The sequence below is a fragment of the Apis laboriosa genome, unplaced genomic scaffold (genome assembly GCF_014066325.1).
Source record: "Apis laboriosa isolate Shangri-la unplaced genomic scaffold, ASM1406632v1 scaffold11_cov152, whole genome shotgun sequence".
NCBI lineage: Eukaryota > Metazoa > Arthropoda > Insecta > Hymenoptera > Apidae > Apis > Apis laboriosa.
Genome location: NW_025221020.1, coordinates 4717320 through 4732020, shown reverse-complemented (window position 1 = coordinate 4732020; position 14701 = coordinate 4717320). Strand labels below are relative to the sequence as shown.

The 14701-nt window shown below is 48.4% G+C and overlaps 1 protein-coding gene across 1 annotated transcript in view; it reads right to left on the bottom strand.

Moving 5' to 3' along the window:
• LOC122717549 (LIM domain only protein 3-like) overlaps window positions 1-12907 on the bottom strand; it is a 63959-nt gene extending 51052 nt beyond the window's left edge. The window contains exon 1 of the mRNA XM_043941753.1: window positions 12535-12907. The gene's annotated coding sequence lies outside the window, so the exon portion shown is untranslated. The remainder of the gene's footprint in view (window positions 1-12534) is intronic.
• Window positions 12908-14701: the final 1794 nt, after the last annotated feature.

Here is a 14701-nt window from a genome sequence, read left to right as displayed (position 1 = left end):
TATATATCGACAGGCGCACATCGATTATATGCTCGATTAATTCGCGACCGTACCGACCCTTGATACGCTCGTTCGCTTACTCGCCCATTCGTTCGCGCATTCGGTCGCAACGATCGATAGGAGAGTGTTGCTCCTGTGCAAACTTGCAAAATTTTCTTTTTTTCTCTCTCGCTTCCCGACCGAGCTACCTCCCCCCTCCCCCTCCCCCTCCCCACCTGTCCGCCAATTTTATTTTCCCCCTTGAAACGCGGGGGCGATTAATTTGGAACGAGGTTGGGAAGACGTCGAGGTCGGAAGATTCGGCCGAACGTTGTCGAATAGGATCGTTAACCGAAATCGCGCGAAATCGGCATCGCGAGGCCGCAAAACAATTCGAACGATCCTAAATGGAATTTTCTCCCTTTTATCGGGATCGCATTGATACGGGCGCACGATCGGCGGATAGACGAGGCAATTTCGAATTCTGGTGGACCGCCTAGTGAAACGCGGATTCCCCCAACTGGTGGGGAGGGGGAGGGGATAACGGGTCGGTTTCTATTCGCGCGGGGCGCGCGATCGATGAGAAATCTCGATCGGCAGTTGCGTGCAGTTATTCCGGTCGTTCGCCGAGAAATTTCGTTATCATACACACGATACTCGAATGTATGCCCGCAATTCTGAAAGGACCGAGAGAGTATCGGCCGTTACGAAGGGATGGATTTGGATTTGAAGGGTGGCAGAACGCGGAGGGGAGGGGCGGCTCGGAGGATTAGAGGTTGGTCGAGCAATTAGCGAGCCGTCAGTGGCACAGTGGCTGACAGGGGCTATACAACCAACTACTACCGGCTACTACCGCCTCTACCTCCGCCGTTTCTGGCCTCGCCATCGGCGTTTCCACCTACAATCTCATCGGCATATGCCTTACTCAGCTGCCCAAGTACCGGCTCGTGTTACCCTTAATTAGAATATCTAACGGCCGATCGTTCCATTCCACCACTCGTTTCTATCGACGTTTCGAGAACCGCTTTGCCGCCCCTTGCCTAGAAACACGCACATACAATCGTTCCTCGTTCCTCGCCCTACTCGTGCCCCCCCAAGATTAAACGAACGAATTTATAACGAAACAGGAAGGAGTATTTTTATATTTATATTAACCTTCGATTCTGTTTCTTCTTTTCTAACGTAAAGAAAAAAAAAAAAAAAGAAGAAAAAAAGGAAAGAAAAGTTAAAACAACGGCTACGTTTCAACACAGAAATCGATATACTCCCCCCTTTGATCCGAACGATCTTTCCCTATTTTTAATTCTCGGCGAATCCTCGGCCTCGGATAGGAGGGCCCGACTGGAAGAGGGGAACGACCGGGCAAAGAAGAATCAGCGCGCAACGAGGCAGGCTGTCGAGGCAGGGGGATAGAGCGAATGCAATTATAATTTTAATTTCGATGGTATTTAATAAAGGGGCGCATTGCGTAGCCTGCACCGGCAGCCGTCCAACCCTCGAGCCTGCCATACAGACCTGTATGCGCTAATTAGCAGTTACGGCCCGCAGACCGCACGAATGCATTCTGCTGCTTGCTCGCATGCTGCCACGTTGCACTTTCGTCCCGAACTCGTTCACCCCTTCGAAATCATCCGCTTCCATCCGATTCGTCCGAACCGATCGTCCACCCACCTGATCATTCCATCCCTTCCGATCGATCCGCCCAACTTAAACTTATCGCGATAAAGAAAAGAAAAAAGAAAAGCTATATATACTCGTAATAACAGTGTCGATCGAGTCTCTTCCTCGCGGAAGGGAATCGGATCGGAAGTGGACTCGATCGAAGGACGCCGTTCATCGAAGCGGACATCGGAGGGCGGTTAATAATTGTCAAAGAATCGGTTAGCAACGAGCGAGAATAATTAGATCATCGCGTCCTCCCCCGTCTATATATGTAATACAATAGAAAGGAATTCTTTCTTCTCCGCGTGCACGTTTCGATCCCCTTGGCGCGCGGACGTCCGCGATCCGCTCGTTCCGGTTAATTTGCGTTCGAGTCAGGCGGACACTCGCGGCGGATTCAATTATACACCGACAACGAAGTTTGTTCGCATCAAATGCCGAAAGGCTGAAAATCAATCCGGAGTTGCGATCGGTTTAATGGGGGCACGCACCACGTGCCGCGGCCATTACGTGCCCCCCTCGCCCCGCTCCATCTCGACCTCCATCTCATCCATCCTCTCTTTCATCCTCCCTCCGCGTATCCGCAACGCGCCACTACCGATACCGATACTTACGTGCGCGCAAAGGGTATCGCGAAGAAAAGGGGGGAAAAAAAAACGGTGGGAAAAAGAATCGATCTTACGATTACGTAAGATCTCACGATCGATCGATATTCTTTTTTTTATCCTCTTTCTTATCTTCTTTTTCTTTACCGTTTCTTTACTCGTCGAAGATTCGAATAAAAGGTTTCTCGATAGAAAAGAAGAAAAAAGTTTCTCTCTTTCCGCGATATTTCCGCTTCCTTGACCGTGACGGATACGCTTTCCTCCGCTCTCGCCCGCGAACGACCATTACCCGTTCACTTATCGCGATTCACGAGATCACGGATATTCGGTCGATCGAGGGAACAACACGCACCACGATCCAAGATTCATCAATCGGGCCGCAATCGAAGCCCCTTACCCCTGTTCGGAACGTTTAATAACCCCCAGCTGGCCGATCAGTCCGACGCGAGCGGCAACGTGCGCGGATATGGTTGGGGGTGGAGGAGGAGGAGGAGGAGGAGGGAAAGGTTCGAACGTGCGGAGGGAGAAAGAGACGGAGGGGCGAAACAAAGAGTGGAGGGGCGAGAGAGAGAGAGAGAGAGAGAGAGAGAGAGAGAGACGCGGGCGATCGCGAGAGGGTGAAACGGTAGGATGGACGAAGGGAAGGAGGCGTGTGGGATGAGTTTGAAGGTAGGGAGGGATGATCGCGGGGGGAGGTAGGGGGCAGTTGCATATGAGCGATTGCCACACACGGCGTGTAACGCCGGCCGTGGCGGCGGCATTTACGTTAATTAAATTTCCCCAGGCCGTAGGACCGATCCTCTAGCCTTCCTCACTTTCACCCCTCCATACAGGCCGGCCTGGCATCAATCATTGCACGCTCAGCCTCACTAGCCCGGACTCCGCTATGCCGGAGGATCGAGTCGCCGGAGACTGTTTAAAATTGCTAACCCTCGTCCCTTCCTTTTTATCCCCCTCCCCATCCCTCTCTTTTCAGACCGGCACAGCGCCGCCAGAGATCCGTCAACGGCGCCTTTCGCGACCTTCTGCACCCTCGTCTCTCTCTCTCTCTCTCTCTCTCTCTCTTTTTCTCCCCCTCCGAACCTATGATTTTTTCCTCCCCGTTAACCACTTTGACGGCTATCAATTAGAGGACGCGATATCTATTGCTCTTATTCTCTTACGCTCGTGTTTCTGATTTCCCGATGAAAAAGTCGGCAACCGATTCGTACGTAATCGGGTTCGATTGAACGCTTCTTCGATCGAACGGAAAGGATTGAAGAATAGCGATGATTTTCAGATTTAGCGTGATTCGTGGTACTGATTTAACTCGGATAATTTTACGATTCTTTTTTTGAGCGACTAAAAGGCGAAGGAGGAAAGGAACGTGGAGGAAGAGAGAGACGGAGAAAATAGAATAATTTCCTCCTTATTTAGCTGTATTCGAGGGTGAAATGGACGAGAAAGTTACCCGAGCCTTTGATTATATTTTGCACGCCCCCTCTCAAAGCTAGCTTTACCGCGTTTCGCGAAATCCGATAAATTCCAGCCTCGCAGAGGCTTCGCGTCTTGAAAACTGCGGGGCTACTTCTTCGTCGTTCGCCCCTGCCCGTTCCAATCTCGTAATCGACTTTGCCAGCCAATTCTATAATCCCTTAAACCTAATTAGGAGGGGAGAGGGGCGAGCGAGCCACGGCCGGAACGTAGTCGGAACTCGAGTTAACTTCGCTACAAACAAGAACAATATCTTCGTTCTCTTCGGAACTTCGTTACGGTGGGGTGGATAAGGCGGTGGCAGGGCAGATCGTGGATCGCCGTTGATCGTCGTGAGGAAAATAAGGTCGCCCCGGAGCGATAGCCAGCGGCTGGCCAATGTAATCGCTTGTAAAAATGTAATAAAGGATCAAAGTCTGCCGTTGAAGCGGCTATTACGCGCGCGGGACATCGTATATTCGAAGAAGAAGAAGAAGAGGAAGAAGAAAAAGAGCAAGACGAAGAAGAAGAAGAAGAAGAAGAAGAAGAAAAAGATATTTCTTTTTTCGAATCCGTTCCTCGTTTCAGTTTTCTTTCCCCTGAAACGATTACTCTCTCTTATTATTATTTTTAAGAATTTTATAAATCACGAGGGAGAGAAGGAAAAAATTCTCTCTCATTCCTGGTTCGAACAAACTTTCTTTCCTTCTTTTTCCCTAATTTTTATCGTATATATAAAAAAAAGTGAACGTCATTGTTCGATTCGATACGGAATGGCGTTCCATCGAACGCGACTTCTCGAAAGGAATTCAGACACGTGACATTCGGGAAAGATGCAAACATTCCGACGAATATTCGTAGCTCTCAAAGACTCGAGGCGGAGTTGGACTTGGAGCCCCTTTGCCGACGAATACCTCGAGACACGCGAAGGAGGAGGAATGGATATCGCCGCTTGATGCAGTCCGACGAGACGCTCGAGCGCACCCTCTAGCATCACTGTCCTCGAAGGGCCACTCCTCGGACCCAAGAATATTTCATATTTCCGACTATCAAAGAGTGGAGCTTTGTGCAGTTTATATTAAATCACGGCACGGTTACAGACAGCTGCCTTTCTCCTTTCGCTCTACGTATCGTATCTGTCTTCTGTCTTCTCCGGTATCGTCTAAAAGAAGACAAAATTCTATTAAATCGTTCTCCGACCGCGTCGAGGTCGAGAAAATCCCCGATACCCTGTTATAACTTGGTAGCGATTATTTTTGTCGTGACCCGAGGATAATGTTAAAATCGATACGCAATGCGGAGAAAAAGAGAGAGAGAGAGAGAGAGAGAGAGAGAGAATATATGATTAATTAAATCATCGAAGTGACGAGCCCGAGTTATTTTAATCGAACGCAGACCTTTCCCGTTTTTCCAGACCGATCCTATATCCGATATGAAAAATAACTCGTTCGGGGATTATTTTCGCCTCGGTACGATCCTTAATCTTGAATCTTTCAAGAATATCGAGAAAATTGCTCCGGTGATCCGATGAATTATTAGATCCGCGGATCTAAATCGTTGGAGATTAAAATATTCGGTTTCGGTTGAAAATATCTTGGCACTTTCCCACCATAAATGATCGGGGGGAGGGGGGGGGAGGGAGGGAGGAAAGGAAATCGAGATGGTCCTGTATGATACGCGCGGGGCGTGCAAACAAACGGGACCCGCAAACGCGTTCAAGTACGCATGAACTTGAATCGGGAGCGGGCGAAGTCGGTCGGAATTAACGAATGAAATCAAATCAGTCCCCGTTTGTTGATTCGCTACCGGTCGCTACGGAGGTAGATCGAGTGCACGGAAGAGAGCTGGCTGGGAACAAGAGGGGTCCGTTGTAGATTCCAATCGATATGATGCACACGGCCGGATACCGACAGCGTTATTACGTCGAGTGCTATTAAGACTTCCAATTAGTTCGATATACCAATACGCGGCTACGCGCGTTTCAGTCAGGGAAATCAGCGGAAAATCGGCCGGTTGTTTGTAATATTCCCCGGGACGCGAGGAACGAGCACCAGCTGGGAACAACGTGTTTTTATTTTCCACGAATCGAGCACCGTTCGTGTTTTCCAATTTTTTTCCCCAGTATGTTTCTCTATGGTAACAAAAAAAAAAAAAAAAAAAAAAAAAATGTACAAATTGGATAAATTATATGAAAATTGTAGAGTTTAAATATTTTGATTTTTTTTTAATTTTTTTTTTTTTTTTATCTAATTTTTTCTTTTTTTTTTTTTTTTTTTTTATTTTACGCGCAGAGTATCAGCATCATCCCCTCCCCCTCCCCTCCCCCCCTCCCCGGATGGAGGGATACCAACGTGATGGTTTTCGACTCGGGAAAAGGAAGGAACTGGACGAGACGCATCGATAATGCCCTCCACCACCAAGAATCTATTCGAAGCTTATCTCATTTATTACCCTCCCACCCCTCCTTGCTGTTTTGCTCTCGTTCGACGGTTATTTTACAACCCCCAGATAGGGACGCAGTAACGTCTTTGTTTTCACCGCGCAACATCCTTCGGCCAGCGACCCTTACTCTCCCGACAATCGTTCGTTCTTCCAACGGCAACCCGTGCTTCGAGGGAGCTTGCTCGGAGATAAGGAGCATCGTACCTCCCGATTTTCCGTATCGCCACCTTCTCCACTCTTCACTGTGGATTCTCGCGCGGAACCAAATTGCGCCATTGTTTCCCAACCCTTGTTGCTGTCTTTCTTTAAATTCGACGAGGAGAGGGAAAGTGAAAGAGTGAAATTCGCTTCGATTTGCGGAAAAAAACTCTCGCGGATGGATAAATTATCCCCGTGGAAATGAATGTGTTTTATGGGAAAATATATTTCGTTTTTTAACATTTCGTCGATGCAACGAATCGATTTATATTCGACGAGAAGATTTACGTTAATGATGATGGGAATTGCGACGAGAAGAAAAATTCGTAGAAAAGAAATTACGTTTCGTTTGACATTTTAAAAATACGACGGTTCGGGAGGAAATTGAAATAAACCCGGGGCAAAGTGGAGAGCGTAGGAGGCGAGCGAATGAAGCGACAAAGCGGAGATGCGGTGGTGGAAGCGAGAGGGGAAAACTTAAGGTCGTTTTGTTCGAGGAAGGAGATTGGCTTGGAAGAGAGAATACCTAGTTGTTAGCAAGCACGAAGCAGTCCGGGGTTGCTAGATAAGGCGTGGGCATAAACGTCCGCAGATAAGGGTAGTTTGCACCCCCGTTGTGGACAGTTAGCCTTAAATGAGCCGGTGGTGGGGAGGGCGAGACGTGTAAAGGCTTTTGTTGCGTTGGATCCCATCTTCTCGCTTTTGAAATCAGTTTTCGCCGATGCCAGTTGGCCCCGATAACAGATCGAAATATCCACCATCTCAACGTGACAAACGATCTTTCCTCCCGTTTTTTTTTTTTGCTCGAGAACGATTTTCAAAAAATATCAAGAAAAAAAGAAAAGAAAAAGTCTTTCTCCCTTATCCCCTTGTTTCTCTCTGTCTTCGGCTCGTTTCGTTAGGCCACTTGTCGAAAACAAAGAGAAGAGAAGCAGAGCGAGGATTAAAAGAAGGATCTTCGCGCTCCAGACGCAAAAAAAAAAAGAAAAAAAGCGAAGAAAAGAAGAAAAATAATCCGCGACGAGGCTGGCGGTTCGGGTGATTTTTCACGCGCGTCGTCCGTACAAAAATCCTGTCTCGCCGTTCTAAATTCCGCTTATCTAATGGGGTTTCGACAGTAATGTGCCGGCGTATTATGTAGAACCATCCTGCCAGGACCATCCCTTTTACGTGGAAGACCACGAGCAGCGCTGCCGTTTAGCGTCAGATAGCGGAAACGTATGAGGGACGGGGTGAAGCCACCCTTATCTTAAGGGTAGCTACTCAATAGCAACCGAAATTTCTACCACTCTCTCGCACAATCGTTTCTATCTTCGATCGCTTTCTTCTTTTTTCTCCTTCATTTTCCATTTCCTCTTCCTCTCTCTCTCTCTCTCTCTCTCTCTCTCTTCCATCGGGAAAATTAAATCGAACTTGTTTCTTCCAGTTTTTCTTCCGCTCGTCTCAGATTCTCGATTAAAATTACAGAGTTGTTGGCAACAAAGGAAGGAACGCCTCTGATTCGTACCTGGAAGGTACACGCGCATAATTTAACGCACAAGACATCGGGAGCACGAAGAGGTTGGGCTTTGCCACCGCCCGCTTAGAGTTACTTATACTTCGGAAAAGGGCTATGTGTGCAATGCGCAGGGAGTGCCTCGGGGGTAGGTGCTTGCGGTAAATCTAATAATGTTGTAATGCTGTTACCCCCCTCAAAGTTGGCCCGTAAGTTTCTGCCGGGCCTGTTGGCTCCGACTCCCGTGCCGAGAATTCCTAACGCGCGCGCCTTGTTTCGCCTGCATACGCGACACGTATATATACCCGTCCCTCTTTCGTTCCAACGTTTGAAACGAAGCCTCGCGTTCAACGAGAGGGGAAAAAATTAGTAAAATATCTTAATTAACGGAGCAAAATCCAAGTTTCGTATTCGTACCTTCCTTCCTAGGCTTCTTCGGTTTCGCGTTGTAACATACATTACGTAACGTATATATGATATAATTTCCAAGACGGAACACACGTGTCGACGGTGCGAATTTCATTAAAAGGGCAGGATTATCGCATTGACGTGTCCATTGACACGGCGGTGGCGGGCAACAGGTAGGTGATACGAAATTGCCGACTTTTCCGGAGGGAACGTTGGACGTCGAAATCGAAAGAGAGCCACGCGCGGTTGACGCGTTCTTCCGCAAATTTCGCCCGTGCCCACCCCTCGCAAAACTCCGCGTCCGCCCTCCGCTTCGCCGACGGTTTGTTAGAACCATGTCACGAGCCAAGGTAAGCCTTCCAGTCACCCGAGGGTGTTCCGCAAACTATTCTCGCGAAAAGTTCAACACAACTTCATAACGTCGGTGTTCCGTGGCGGAATTAGGGGGGGTGAGAGGGTGGTAGAGAAGGACTCGAAGTGGATGAGGGGGGAGGGAGTGGGACTCGGCTCTATCCTATAGGGGGTTTCAGGAGGAGGGGAGGAGTAAATTTGTTCTAGCGTGAGCTTACACGGGTTACGTTAAGTACATAGGTGTTTGGGGGTAGTTAGTTGCACTCACCGGCGCAAAATACCGGGGCCGGTGTCTAACTTGAAACGTCCCGTACACGCGAACGACAATCCTCTCCAAGTGAATTCGCCAAGTTTCCACGCACCACGCGTGATAGCGATTGGATGGCCATTAAACGCCACGGGCTTTCGAATTATTCGGTTATCGCTAGGTGTGGGTAATCCTTATTGCAGATGTTGAGGATATTCTATTGGAACATGGTCGAAGGAGAGATGCGATAAAATTAAGAGTTTAAAGTACATTTCGATTACGGTGATAGGGTTAAATTTTACGGAGACAAAATTTCTCGCCCACTTAAAATCGCAACGCAAAGCCGTTTGCCATTGATCCCCCCGAATCCAATTCTTTTCCTCCGCCTAGCTCTCTTTTCGTTCGTCTCTTTAGCTCATTTTTTTCTTTTTTTTCTTCTTCTTCTTTTTTTTTTTTTTTTGCTCTTCCTCCTTCTCCTTCCACGGTCGAACGACTCTTTCTCGCAATACCGACTCGCGGAGATAAAAATCAGTAATTAGCCGGGACCATTATGGCGGCCGTTTGAAAAATTAGCGGGTCGTGGGGTAACCGCCCCTCTGGGTATAATCCCGCATCGGGAACAGCGCATACCAACCTGCATCCAGCCTGTCTCTGATTTATACGGGTTTGCTATTAATTACACCTACCCGCTTTCCACCAACCTCCAAACTCTTGCAATACGTATTCCCGATCTTCTTCCGCTAGGATTTTTAATTTTTCTTTCTCCCTCTCCCTCTCTCCCTCTCTCTCTCTCTCTCTCTCTCTCTCTCTCTCTCTGATATAAAGAATTAGTATAGTTTTATATATATATATTTTTTAAAATTTAATCTCTATTATCGATTAGGATATCTCCACGATTTTCTTCGCCTCACTTGATCTGCTGATATTCGTTTCTATTCCTCCCCAACGTTCATGTGTCGCAGTTTGATTTCGCGCGGGCGGACGCGCGTGTATTTTTTTTTTTTTTTTTTTTCGGTTGTTTGCATACGAAAGAATTCGAGTCAAGCGCGACGAGCCGAAAATTCCGGCCGGGTCTCGCATCGGTTGTTGTTTCAACTGACGCCGCCCGGTCTCGACGGGCTGCGGCGCAATTAAATTAAATGCTTCGGATTAATTGTTCGAAAGCAGTTAAATTAGTTGCGTTTGTTTTGCCCGATTTTTGCGCAATCTCGCTGCGGAATGCGCGAGGTGCACGCACACACTGTGCCACGCCGAGGGGGTGGCCGGCGCGGAGTGAAAGGGTGGAAATTTCGTCCGCGGCCGCCTATTACCCATCGCGCGTCCTCGAAATCTCGCCGGGTTAACGCAGCCAAAGCGTCGAAATACGCGCGCGTGTTCTCGCGAAAAGGACACTTAAAAAATTCATTTGCGTGCGCCCCCTTCCTCCCCCCTCCTCCCTCCGCGTTTGTATGCTAAATGGGAATTCGCGCTTCTCGTTTTTCTCGTTCCCCATCGAATGTAGTGGAATCCGTTGCGAGGGGAATGGTGGAGCGTTTAAAGGTGAAGAAGTGGCGACACCCGATTTTATTTCCTTTTTTTTCTCTATTCGAATTCGAGAAAATCCCTCGTCAGGGGGATTTTCTTTAAATTCTTTAATCGTTCGTATCTTTGGGCAGTTTTCTTTTTTTTTTTTTTTTTTGGAATTCCAACATTCCGTCATAAGAAAAATGAAATATCGAAAGGAGCGCTCGTTCAAGGAGCATAGGCCTGAAGAATTCCTCGTACTGCTATCCCTTAGTCAGCATCGTATTCCACCTCTACGTACGCCAAGTCACGTTTAACCTCCGTGAAACATCCACTAGCCACATCCACGAGATCGAGTCGACGACGAAGGGGGCAACGGAGAGGCGCACGGTTTACCGGGGAGAGGTAAACGCTGCATCTTGAAGCGCATCGTCAGCGGCGACGCGGACTCTTGAGCCGCATTGCTCGGATGCTGGTGATGCGTACGAGCGTCTGGCAAGCTTGCCAGTAAGTAAACGTACGGTTAGACATGGTTAGACTGGCATCCGGCCGCAAGCTCTCAACCTCATTGCGACCATATACACCACCCCGATTCCCAGCTAGCTTTCGTGCTTCTCCCGTTGTTCCATCCCCCCTACCACCATCTCCCTATACGGGACCGATACCGATCCGCATACAGATATCGCATCGTCGAGACATTCAAGACATAACGGGCCGAGGAGAGATATGCATCATTAGGATTGCCGGACAGCCGACACACGCGCGTCCACTCGGCGCCGCGTTCCTACTATCCTTCGATTCTCCATCGGTCGAGATCGTTGGGATGCCAAGGGGTGCTCGCTTCCTAAGATGGCCCGCATACCCGCGTACGCGTATTCCTCCTCGCCGTGCACCTCCTCGTGCACCTCCGTTCGCTCTTCGAGCGCGCCTTCCGAAAATTTAATTGAATTTTTATTAATTTTAGGTCTGGCTAAATTTAAAGTCTCGAACGCGAAGGACAAAGAATTCTTGAAACACATGCATCACATATATTCCACGTCCTTTCTCTTCCACTTGGAATATTCCAAGAAAGGACATCCCTCTCTCGATGATCGTACTCGCTCGTACGCGAATTCCTAAATAAATTGCGTGCCTTCGTACATACGGGCTGGAAACGAACGAATAGGATTGTTGGAGCAGCGTACAGCCTCCGGGGAGGAAGAGGGGAAGGGGGATGTAGGTGAGCGAAGGGGTTGGCAGAGGGATATATAAGCGCGGAGGGGGGGGGGGAAAGGGAAACGCGGGATACGGGACAGGGAGAAAGAAAGAGAGAGAGAAAGATAGATGGTGATAGGATGAGGGCGGGGGGAGGGGGGTAGATACGGTGGTGGTGCCGATGGCGGTGCCAGTGACTCGGTCGAACGACCAGGGGTTTGGAAACCGTAATCGTTCTAACCCCGCGCCTCGACGAACCAACTACCCCTACGCTTCGTACCTGCCCTCCCTCCCTCTCGCTCTCACACCCCCGATGGCCCTGTGGCCGGTCGTGCGCTCGCTATTTATTGCCCGCACTCGGCCGGTTCACAACATAAATATGTTACACCTATGGCCACACCTACTGCCCACGGATCGCGAATTCCTCCGCAACCATCCGGACGTACCGCGAAAAGAATTACCGCGGATAAGCGGATAAACGCGCCGTTCCGTTGTGTTTTTACGCCCGCCGTCTGCGCGTTCCACGCCTTCCTTTTTCCTCTTTTTAACCGTTTCGAGATTTGTTTCCCCGTGTTTCTGACATCTTTTTGTTTTTTAATTTTATATATATATAAATATAAATATATATATATATTTATATATATGTATCTTTTGATAGACGAGAGATGATTTTTTTTTAAAAAAAGATACAGTTGAAATAATGTACACATTCTATGTATATATTTTTGTTAGTAATTGCAAAATTAAGAATATCAATCGGAGGCGCGATATTAACGTTGGAATAATATTATCCAGAATTTCAAATCTGTTTTATAAATGGAAGCTTTCGAGGGTTCTATAGATAGGGCTTTCTGGTAGAAATTCGAGGGATGGACGTAAGAACGAAGAGTCGAGTTTCGAAAGATAAAAGAAAGACCAACTGTTGAATATCGGCCAGTCTCGATCGATCCCTACGCCTATACCCTTAATCGTAAAAGTTAACCAATTTTCTTACTTACGTTCTTGGCGATTCTCTCGGAATTTTTCGATTGCCTCTCGATCCCACTCCACGTTCTTGCCTCTCAATCTGTCGATCTTTTCCAGGCCAAAAAGTACCTCTTCCTCTGATTCCTCGCCCGGACAATTTTTCTCTTCGGCATTCGAGACGAAACGATCCAATATATATATATCTATATATATATATATATATGTATATATATGTATATATAGTTTTTATATATATATATATATACAAGGATCAACGATGACGAGAATAAAGGGGCGAACGGAGAAGGAGGGAAAGAGCGAAAAGGAGGGTATAGAACGCGTTTAGGATAAAACGTTTCGGTTGGAAGGCTCGATTCGCGGCCACGACGCGCAAAAGCTCGACAGCTCCGCGGACGCACGTGCAACTCGGCCGCGTGGCACGTGGTGTTTGTCGGAGTGGCTCGGCTCGAAAGCCGCTCACCAGAGCTTGCAAGCTCTCGAGCTTTCATTGGCCGATGGGTGGAAACTGCGCATGATTGCGGGTGTGGCCAGAACTTAAGGGGCGGAATAAGCTCGGGGTGACGATAGGACATCCCGAAAGGGGCACGTCTTCGTGGGTGTCCACGTTCCTCCGCTATCCCACCCCTAACGTGCTTTTTCCTTAAGCTTCTAACGAGCGTGAGAACCGGCTCTCTCCCGGTCCGAGAGAACTTGCGAACTCGCTTCTTCGATCCCGGGGAGACCCGTGCACGGCCGAGGCGGGCCGGGTGGGGCACAGGGGGTGGCCGCGCTAATTAAGGAAAACTAATGACGTCGAACGTCCTCTCGCGAGGACACTGCCCGATAGAAGTTAATGCCACCGTCGCGGTATTATTCACCCAACTTTTTCTTTTTCTCTTTTTTTTTTTTTCTTAAACGAACGAGGCGAACTTTTGCGCGGAGAGGGATGGAAGGGGGAAGGGGTTGGTATCGGTCGACTCGAGCCGTCTTGAATTTTAACGAGAGAGCGAAGATTCGACGAAGCTGAATATATGAATACAACGCGCATCAACGGAGATCGTAGATTTTTTTTTTTTTCTCGTCGCTAAATTTTTCTCATCGCTTCGAAATCGTATCGCATCGCCCTTCGTCTCGCTTTACGAATTCTCGCATATATTAATCCGCGCGGAGGGAAATTTCTTGGCGCGCACGAGAGCCACGAGCCAAGCATCGTTATCGATCGACGCAACGTATTTTTCTTTTGTAGCAACAGGTGGAAGTTATTTTCGCATTAACGCGAACGAAAAGAAGAAAGCGAAGCGAGCGTTTCTCCCCACCCCTCCCCTCTCCCCCTGGCGGCGTTTCCGACGTCGCAATCGGTTAACAAATCGGTCGGATCGGTCAATGTTCGACGAGATCGCGTATCCGTGGTAAAGCGAAAGTCTAATCACGGCCGGCCGATAAATAAATCGGTCTAGCTAAACAGCGAATCGGTTAGGAGGATGGTGCGATTTCGGGGAAGGGCACGCGACCGATGATTCGCGGAGGAGGGGGGTCAGGGTTGGGGATCCTTCATCACGTATTTACACGGTGTGCTTGCTGATTGCAGCTGCACCAACGGTTTTAATGATTTACACACTCGGAGAATGGCATTTAACCTAGAACCTAGAGAGTTACGTCGTCATTTATCATCGATCGCCGATTACAAACGACTACATCCTCTTTCCACCGTGGAACGAATAGAACGTTTCGCGCGCGATTTCGTAAAATTATTTCGACCCGGAGTAAAGTTGTAACGACCGTGATGACTGTTCAACCGCGTTGGCTAAATCGTATAATGATCCCGTCCGCTGCTCCCGAATCTTTCGCCTCGATTTCTTCTGATATATATCCAGAAACGTCGGGACGAGAACCCGTAAATACGTAATGGGCCGTCGTCTCGACCGGATCGTCGTCGTCGAATTATATTATGACGCCAACTATTGATTGCAATTATGACACGACCTGTGCAAGATTAGCGTGGGTAAGGGAGGGGGGGAAGAGGGGGGAGGGAGCGAGGGACACAGCACCGATCGCTATTTCATAAATTCGCAATGACGCACGGGTTGGTCGTGAGTGACGTGTCATATATCGCGTAACGGCCAACATTTATGCGCACTAGCCGGGCACATAATTGCAATTAGAGCGGAATTCATTTACATCAGGACGTTTCGACGTTCG